The sequence below is a fragment of the Lygodium microphyllum genome, chromosome 1, assembly GCF_053477565.2.
Source record: "Lygodium microphyllum isolate KBCC chromosome 1, Lygodium_microphyllum_v1.1.10, whole genome shotgun sequence".
Classification (NCBI taxonomy): Eukaryota; Viridiplantae; Streptophyta; class Polypodiopsida; order Schizaeales; family Lygodiaceae; genus Lygodium; species Lygodium microphyllum.
In genome coordinates, this window is record NC_141135.1 from 86,243,073 (window position 1) to 86,253,093 (window position 10,021).

Consider the following 10,021-nt stretch of genomic DNA (forward strand, 5'->3'; position numbering starts at 1 on the left):
TGCTAAAGAATATATAAAATTAGAAAAGTTATGTGCAATAGTGTGAATGTTTGTTATAGAAGGTAAGAAAAAATTGGTCAGTAAGCTTTTTTGTACTGATATTTTGTAATAATATTTATGTGTCATAGCATGAATGTTTGTTGTGGAAGGTAATAAAAAATTGGTGTGTAAGCTACATAAGAGCGTTATGGTTTGAAACAAGCTCCCCAGGAATAGAATCATAAGTCTAATGCCTTTATGTAGTCTTAAGGGTATGCTAAAAGTCAGATTTACCCTTTTCATTACACTAGGAAGACTATGGATGGTACACTAGAAGTGAGACTAACTACTCCCTAGACACTAGGGAGACTAGGTATGGTGACCTCATGATTTTGATTCTCTATGTAAATGAAGTTGGTCACGGATGTGAATGCACTAAAGAAAAGGTTTCATGAAACCTTTGACATGGACTTAGAGAATGTTTATCACATTCTTTGCATATGCATTATGTGTTGAAAGGAATATATTAAGAAGATATTGGAGCATTTCAATGTGGAGGAAGGAAGGCTATAAATATTCTATTACCTTCATATTTGAAACTTAGTTTGTTAGATATGCTCAATACCCCACCCTCATAAGGTACCACCAATGATCCATGGTGCTCTAAGTTGTAAGGTCCCCATTATGACGCCCAACATCTATAGTGTATAGGTGTGTGGGTATTATTAGTGTAGTAATACACATGTGGTGTATGCACAAGCATCAAAGAAGACCCCTCCAAATCCATTGTCAAATCTATATTTCACCTAGTTAGAGTTCTTCCAACTATCCTTAATCTCTTTTCCTATTATTTATCTAGATTATCATCTAAGCTTCATAGTGAAAGCATATAGTTTCGAAGGGGTTTTACTCGAAAGGTCATATCCACTGGGGATCAGACAAAGAAGGAAGTAGAGAATAGGAGATAGAAGAGAAGAAAAAGAATATCTAGGTGGTACACAAGGTAAAGACAAAGATTAGTGATTCAAAGCATTATCTATTGATAGAATATGAGAAGATAAACAAAACCCTTGTCTGGGGCTATTTGAAAGCAATCTCTTAGCATTAGATCTCTTGGAGCTCCCTGGTAGACCAAAAACACACACCACATATTAGCTTCTTCTCTGCTACTTAAACGGCAAATATCATGGTTCTTCCATTGGCTCTGAAAGGGGGGGTAAAACTCTAGGACACTTGGTTAGAACTCTCCCAGATCATTCTTTCTTCTTCCTCCCATCTAGAGTGTTGTTTGCTGTCTAAAAACTGTGATCGCACACAGTGTGAATTTAGAAGCCCCTCTTTTTCCATGAGATCCCCCAAACTAGTTGAAAAGCAACTTTCTTTTTGCATGTCACCCTATTCTAAAATTTTTCTACACATTTTTAAGGATATTTACAAGAAATAATATCCAAAATATCAAAAATAGGCTAAAATGATCCAAATCCCATATTTTTTAACCATCTATACTAAGGACATTGACACTAATTACTAATATCGCATTAACTCTCTAGATCAATAAGAAACCCAGATGATGATGCACTCTAGGGTTTTTCACATTGTGTTCACATAGTGATATGACATTCATCCCCTCTGAACATGCACATCCTCTAGTATATACCAAAGTCCCAGTTGTCACAAGATTCAAAGTCCTCCTGATCCTCTGCAACCATAACCTTTGCTTCTTCCTCTTCCATATAATCTTGGCCATTACTTTCATCCAGTTCTGGCAACTCATAGGCAGTAGATTCTAGCCTCTTGAATAATTTGATTCTTTTCCCTACTACTCCATATGCTTTTGCCAATGCCTTCACAATAGGCGGGTGACCTCTTTCACTTTTGCCATTTCCTTTAGGATTATAAGCTAAAATTAAAGCAAGTTGGATCCCTAATCGTGCAAAGAAATCATAGGCTTCATTAGTTTTCCCCTATCTTCTATAACTTTTTCCACACAGCCATACAGATAAAAGTTCTCTTCTAAGAGAAAAGCACACACTGCATTTGTTGTCTTGGTATGTATAGCTCTCCCTTCCACTTGACCTCATTTTCCAAAGACCTATATGCATTGTGACTAAATCCACAAGCCACTTAAAATGAAGAGACAAGGGATATGTGGGTTGCAATCCATCTCCATGTCTCACAGATGAATACATTTGACATGTCATGCATGTTTCCACAAAGTGATCAACATCCTCATACATCCTGTGCCACCAATATCTTTCCTTAATCTTTGCAAAAGTACCCCAAACACCTCTATGACCAACCCCAAAAGTTTTCATGAAACTCTTGCATAACATTTACTTATGAAGCTCTATCACCCAAAACTCGCAAAGGCATACCCTATTTTTTCTTACCATGTTTCCACAAGTACCCATCTTTTAAGAAAACGTCATAGGCTTTCCTCTTGATCTTCTTAAACTCCTCATCCAATTATTCTTCTCTCTTTGTTAATGTGCTCAGGTGTTGACCAATTCTTAGCCACTCTCTTACATATTTATCTTCCAAAAACACTTCTACACAAGATACATAGCATCTAAAGTGTTTCCTCTTTGTTGTGCAAACTTCTATTAGTACTGTAGCAACTCCTTGCATTGCTGAATTCACTCTTACAGCACCTATACTTGACAAATTGTTGTATTTATTGCATTTAATGTTGTCCTTGAATTCATGAGATCTGTACCTGTAGTTACAATAGATACCAATTCAGTTACACCAATCAAATCATCATTTTTAGTAGCAAGAAAATCATCTTCTTCATTCTCATAGGGTACCCGAGATAACATATTTGCACAGCACTTGGTTATCTCTTCTTGCAATATGCTGAAATTCAAGGTTCAAAGATTTAATGTATGCAATCCACTAGAGCACAGCAATGTATCAAACTAGTAATCATACCCAATACTATTGGCAAACAATCGGCCTTAGTGACTACCTGAGCATCCATAAAATACTCCTTATCACATTCAAGGGTTGTCACAATTCCCCATAACTCTCTTTTTACCAATGGATACCTTCTTTGCCGTTCGGTCAATACTTTAGCACCAAATAAAATTGCACATATTTGCCCTTCCTCATCATCTTGCCCCATTTTTCATCCAATCTCAATTGGGCTCCTATCAACATTAATAATGATAGGCTTCTTATGTGAATAATTAGCCTTTCTCAATGTAGGAGCTGATTTCAAGAGTTGCTTCAATTTCTTCACTGCTTTTTAATGCTTCCTTTCCTAGTGAATTTTCTGACCTTTCCTTAAGAGAGCTAATACAGATCATCAACTATATGTGCAAAGTGAGGGATCCATATCAAATAGAACACACATGCATCCAAAAATCTATACACCTCAGATACATTCATGACTACATCTTGCATTCTATCAATCCCATGTATTTTTATTGGTGATGGCCTTCACCCATAGGCCCCACACCCATGTATTTTTATTGGTGATGGCCTTCACCCATAGGCCCCACACCTATGCCCAAAAATCAAAACCTCTTCAACTCCAAAGACCAAATTTTGTCCAAAAAGAGTTACATGCACCTCTTTTAGACAGGTTAAAATTCTTTCATAATCAACAATATGGTTTGCAGCAAACTATCTACACCCATCCATCTCTTCATTCTTTTCATCCACTTCACACCCTTTGATTGAAACATCATCCAAGAAGTGTATTGTCAAACTGTGGTATAAAATCTTTGAGTACCCTATTCATAGCATTTGTCATGTGTGCCATTGAGTTTGTTGCACCCTGCAGGGGAGTACACATTCATACTAACCCCAAGGGAGTCATCATGGTTGCGATATCCCTACTCTCAATTGCAAGTTAAAATTAATCATACACCGAGTAAAGATCACCCAAAGAATAGATCGCTCTACCTGCAAAACCCTCTACAAATTCATCAACCACAGGACATGCATCCACATTTCTTATGGTCACTTTATTAACTAGCTGTATGTCTTGAATAAATCTCAAAGCCCCACTCTTTTTAAGCATAGTAAACCAACAATTCGAGTATAGGGCTGAAGAGGGTTCCAACATCTTCTTGTATATCTTTTCATTTAGCAAATCCATTAGCTTTGGAAAGTAAGCTTTAGGAATTGGAATAGGCCTCAAGTTCCATGGTACATGTGGCACAATAAATATTACCATAGGAGAGACAAAAATTTGGATCCACACCACCTATTTCACCTAAAATGCAATTGCTTTCCCATGCCTAGCCAACACCTACATAAAACAGTCTCTTTCACTAGGCAAAAGAAACCCTTCTGCATCAACTTTCAATTCCTGTAATATTTTAATTGTAAACTAATGACCTATATCTTTAGGATCCTATAAACTTGGCTGCCTTGACACTTTCTCATATAGACCCTCACTATCTAGTGGAAGTGGTAAAGCATATGGTTTCACCTCTTTGTCAACCATCTTATATTTTGTCTTCACAACTACTTTAGTCCATTGTAAGCCTTCCTGCTGAGAAAACAATGCTATAACATCACACATGTCTAAAGAACATACTAATAACACTATATTTTCAGCCTCATTTTCTACATGTATGGTTGCTAAAATTTCAATCACAGTATTAGTAATATTCAGCCCATAAACGAGGCCTGAAATACCTTTATTTTCATCTAGCAACCCCAATGCTCTCAGTTCCTTAGCAACACGTTTCATAAATATGCATTTAGCCTTGTACATAGCTTCCTTAGGCTTAAACTAACATAAATTGTTTGTTGTAAACTGAGAATAACCAATAGTAAATACATGCTTCATTCCATCAGCAATCGAGTACATCCTCTAAGTAGCACTACTGAAGCCCCACATTACATCAGTGCTAAGTAAAATTCCAGTTCTTTGAATTTCCTAGCATTTGGAGATAAAGAAGACTCTCAAAGCATATCCTGATTCCTAGGATGATTATCACAAAAGGTAACAAATTGGAGTGCTTTCCTCCCTCCTTGCTTCTGACTCTTGTATAAGTAGAACCGTAATCAAGCACCTTTGGTTCCATATGCACTCCTATAGTATAGGGATGTCCCAAAGTCACTGCATATGAGGAACTATCTTGCACAAAGAAGTGATCCTCTTCTTGTACATCACCAATCATCACTTTCACATTAGGACACACAACATAGAGCTCCATCGAAGAGTTATTTACATCCCTCATATGCCAACCATGATCAATGTCAATAGGCCATGCACCATTCTCATATAATCCACACTCAATGACATTAATCTCAGACCTGTGGTCAAGCAAAGCAACACAAGGAGTTTCATGCTGTCGTACTGCTGCGCATCCGAGGTGTGGAATCTACCAAAAAGTTGTGTGTGTGACATTTGTTACTTTGTACATACTTAATCATTGTGTTTGCATTTTGTTCTGAGTAGGCAGTATAGTAGAGAGAAGGGTCTTTTGCTGCCTTTCCTTTCAGATGGGGGTTGCACCTGATAGATCCTCCTTCAATAATGGTGGGCATGCGATGTCTTCTATGGCTTTTCTTGGCTTCCAATTCCCGGGCGAAAAGAAGGAATGATCACTCCGTCGATGAATTAAAATGCATGGAGTGCCTCTTCAGAACAATCATACACTTGCTCAAATACTTGTGGAGTACGCTTCTGTGGTGCTTATGTCGGGCTTGCTGAAGACTTGAATGCAATTGTGATTGCATTCTGTGGAACGCAAGAGAATAGTATTTAAAACTGGATGGAGGATCTGTATTTTAAGCAGCTTGATTTGAATTATCCAGGAATTACAGGTGCAATGGTACATCGTGGATTTTATATAGCCTACGTACAAGAGTAGTTGGTGTAGTTATGTCTATACTTGATGAAGTGGAAGGATTGGACATTACAGTTACAGGACATTCTATGGAGGAGTGCACTGCAGGCTTGTGATCATTACGGACTGCAACTCCAGGAGGGCTATTGCTCAACCATTGCCTAGAGGAGTTGCTAATAGCAAGGCATTAGCATGGATGTTATGTTCAGCATCATCATATTGCAATAAGTGGAAAGTCAATGCAGACATAATACTTAAGCTGTTTCGGAAAGTGTGTCTTATGCCATCTTTGCTGCTATCCTAAGCAACAGCAACTATTGTCAGTTGCCAACTAAACACACTCGTGTAATTGTTGGAATTTTCATCTTCATCTTCGTCAGAACTATTAAGACCTTAATATTTTCTACGGCTGAGGAGAATATGCTGTTTTGGTTCAAATCTATTTTGTTCGAACTCTAATTACCGCCGAATCGGTCTATCCAGGATAGCTATTGTGGGAGGAGGCTGCTTTTCTGGGGGAAGAAAGGAGGCGTGTTGTAGGCTTGGGGGGGGGGAAGCTCTGGCGCTGATGAGACTTTTTTTTTCTGCAATGTTTAACTGGGCAGCACAAAACCTGGTATCTTGCAGAAGAAAGACTATGTGACACAATCGGAATGTGAGGCATACCCAAGAGTAAGGGAAAGCAAACGTAACCGAGGAGGAGGCTGAATTCAGCACAGGTCCTCTTTCAGTGTTGACAACAAGCGTGAAAAACAATACACATGTGTTAATTAATTGCTGGAACAATAAGAAGCTGCTTGGTAGGGTTAAGGCTTTCGATCGGCATTGCAACATGGTGCTAGAGAATGTCAAGGAAATGTGGACAGAGGTCCCTAAAACTGGCAAAGGAAAGAAGAAGACAATCCTATATTGCAGAGATTAACAAAGACACAATTGATTCGTTTAGGGGCAACAGTTGAGTGTGTTGATAATGGTGTCGAGGACGAACGACTGGTACTACTGAAGATGAAAGAAGCCGATGAGGCTCTCTGATCTGCAGAGGACAACATTGTTGAGAAGAAGGTCAAAGACAATCATCAACAAAGTCGATGTGCGAAAAGATGAACAGTAAACGCAAACAGAGGGCTGTTCACCGAATTTTTCTGGAGTCAAAGCATTGAACTAGTAGAGGAGATAGATGTTTTTTTTTAGTGGTTGTGAGTGCTATTGATCTTCTCAAACATCTTCTAAGACTTCAATTACTGGGGAATCGAATGCTGGGGAAAAAGCACAGTGGATTTGACAGAGAAAGAGGGATTGTTCTTTTTGGAGACATCACCTTTAGAAGCAACCAATGTAGAGAATGCCTTTTATACGGTGTTGACAGAGATCTATCGAATAGTCAGCAAAAAGTCTTTGATTGCAAATGAAGACCAGGGGAATGGCAATACAGCATTGTTGACAGGAACTAAGATTGTTATTCCTAGTGACAACCAGGATGTGCACATCCAGAAGAAGAGCTGCTGTGGATGAACTAAGTCTGGTCATATTTTCTGCTTCCAGGGCCCACTCTGTAAGCATGTCTAAGTCCATTCAATTAAAATCTTACCATGTGGCAATGCTACAGAAGGTCGTATTTCAATTCAAAGAGTCTATAGAGCAATTGTAGTTGGAGCGATTTTAACAAGTTAATTGCAAGTCTCTGCAACCTGTGAAATGGACATGCAATTGCATGTCTGCACCATTTGAATGGTGCACATGTTTCAAGTAAGCTTCAGGAGGAAGTTCTACCCTGTTTTGGCTGTCAAGGCAGGCCGCATTAGTGACTTTAACAGGAAATCTGTGGGTACTCTAGAGGCACAGCAATTGAGGAATTGATTTGAGAATGTAAGCAAAGACTCATCTGATCATTCTATTTCACGGGACAGAAGGCCTGGTCGTTCAGATAAACCAGACTGGATTGCTGTAAAAAGCACAATCTCATACATTAAAACCGATACCATTGCAATCTACGGACTGCATGGTCCAGCAAGGGGATATTGTCTCTTCTAGCATTGTATTTTGCCTTATACAGGGTTGTATAGAAAAGAAAGACATGCTTACAGTTTGCTGGAAGCACCTTATGTATTTTGGCATATTCAACAGCAAAATGTCTTCACGTGAACTGCAATTATTTCAGCTCATGTGCAGCTTGGACGAGAGGAGCAAGCTATGCGATTGTATTGGCAGATGTATGAGTCTTGTGTGAAAGCAGACAAATATGTGTTTGTGACTGTCCTAAAAGCATGCTTCAGCATAGCAGCCTTATCCCATGGGATATTTATTCATAATCATATTCTTGATAGTAGCTTGGAGTTGGATCTTTTCGTTGGAGGTGCTCTTGTTGACATGTATGCTAGATGTGGGAGCCTAGAGAACAGACAGGTTGTCCTGCATAGCCTGATCTCGCTTGATTGATCTTCTATACTGAAATTATTCAAGGTCCTCTGTGGTCACGACTTTGCTTTCGAAAACCCTTCGACATCTTTGGTGAACCCGACGTGAAAGCGTCACATTTAAATTTCAAGATGGGAGATACTTCAGCATCCATTTCAGCCTCTTTTACGATTCCTGCTTTGTCCTCTACTTCAGCTTCATCATGACTTCTACTTCAAGTACTTCTACGGATGATTTAAAGCAGATTCTGCAGAATATGTCTATGTGTATGCAGCTTCAAAATCAGCAGACACAATTGTATATGTAGCAGCAGCAACAGTTACATCAACAACAGTTGTCTCAGAAAAGGCAACTATATTCAGAGCAAGAGAATGCAATCAGCGCAACTAAGGCAATTGAAGCAGTTGAGAATGAAAAGAAGCTATTTGATGGCCATAATGTATCGGCTTATTTGAAGACGTATGAGATAAAAATGGGATTTTTTGGAGTACCAACAGGACTTATAAGTAAATATTTTCTTCGCCTTGTCACACCTGCCTTGAGGGTAAAAGTAACTGATCTTTTCCTTCAAAATTCACATTGACAAGATTTTAAGAAGGCCCTAAAAGAGGAGTATTTTCTTGAGGACTTTGGGATGGCTACACGGCGGTCATTCCGAGAGTGGGTCTACATGCCAAACAAAGGCTTAGCTGCTTCAGAATTGATACGAGAATTTGAAGAGAGGTATAGTCAGCTTGATGCTATTGAACAAAGAGCATTGAATGTTGAGAAAGTTGAGCTTTTCTTGCAAGCTGCAGATCCTGCTCTTCAGGAAGAATTAGGAGAGCTTCTTGAAGATCGCACGAAGCCTATGGGTCTTAAAACAGATTGGCAAGATGCCCAAGATGCAGTCTCGACTTTGACCAAGAGGAGGATATGGAAGACCCGCTTACAGAATGGATCCATGACACCGACGTCGTCTTCTGCTCCTATGTCTACTTCTACCCCTGTCATTTCTTCTCTTCCTCAGCTAGTTTCTTGGCCTATGCCAGTGTTGCCTACTGTTTCTAATCCTCCTGTTCCTCCTATTCCAAGACCGATGCCGGCTCCTTCTACTCCAAAACCATCCGCTCTATTGGTTCCTTCCTCTCTTGATGACATAATCAAAGGCATAACGGATTTGACACTGAAGTCAGTTAAGGCAGAATTGGTGGGAAAATTGAAAGAGCAGTTTTCTTCGACTGCACCTACTATTTCTTCTAGTGCTCCTAATGCACCTAGAAGTGCTCCTAATATACCTAGGAGAGATCGAAGCTGTATTTGGTGTGATAGTACAGACCATCAACATTGCAGGGATTGTGAATCTTTTCAAGATGCAAGGAGGAAGAATATGGTATTTTGGGGACAAGATGGCAAGATTTGGTTGACTGAAACAGAAGCTCCGCTTGCTACCAATTTTGGGAAAGGCAGAATGAAGAAATTAGTAGATGATATGGTTGCACGTACTTCTTATGTGGCAGCTAGAGAAGATGCTTCTGCATATGGAGTCCAGATTGAGAAAGGTTCAGAGAGTCAGTCAGCATTATGGACATATGCTTTGGAGATGGCAAACAAGGGGAAAATTCAGTAGACTGTTTTGACTAGTGCAGGTTCTAGCATCAGATCTGAGACAGGTTGGGATTCGCCAGTTGACAGGTACACTATTTATGCCTACTTGGCTAAGTCTCAAGGAGCAGATGTACTTGTTGCAGAGAAGCATAAGAGAGATGAAGAGAATCCAAATGCAGCTAAAAAGACTAGAGGGGGTGAGTTTGTTACTCCACCTACTGCACGGCCGT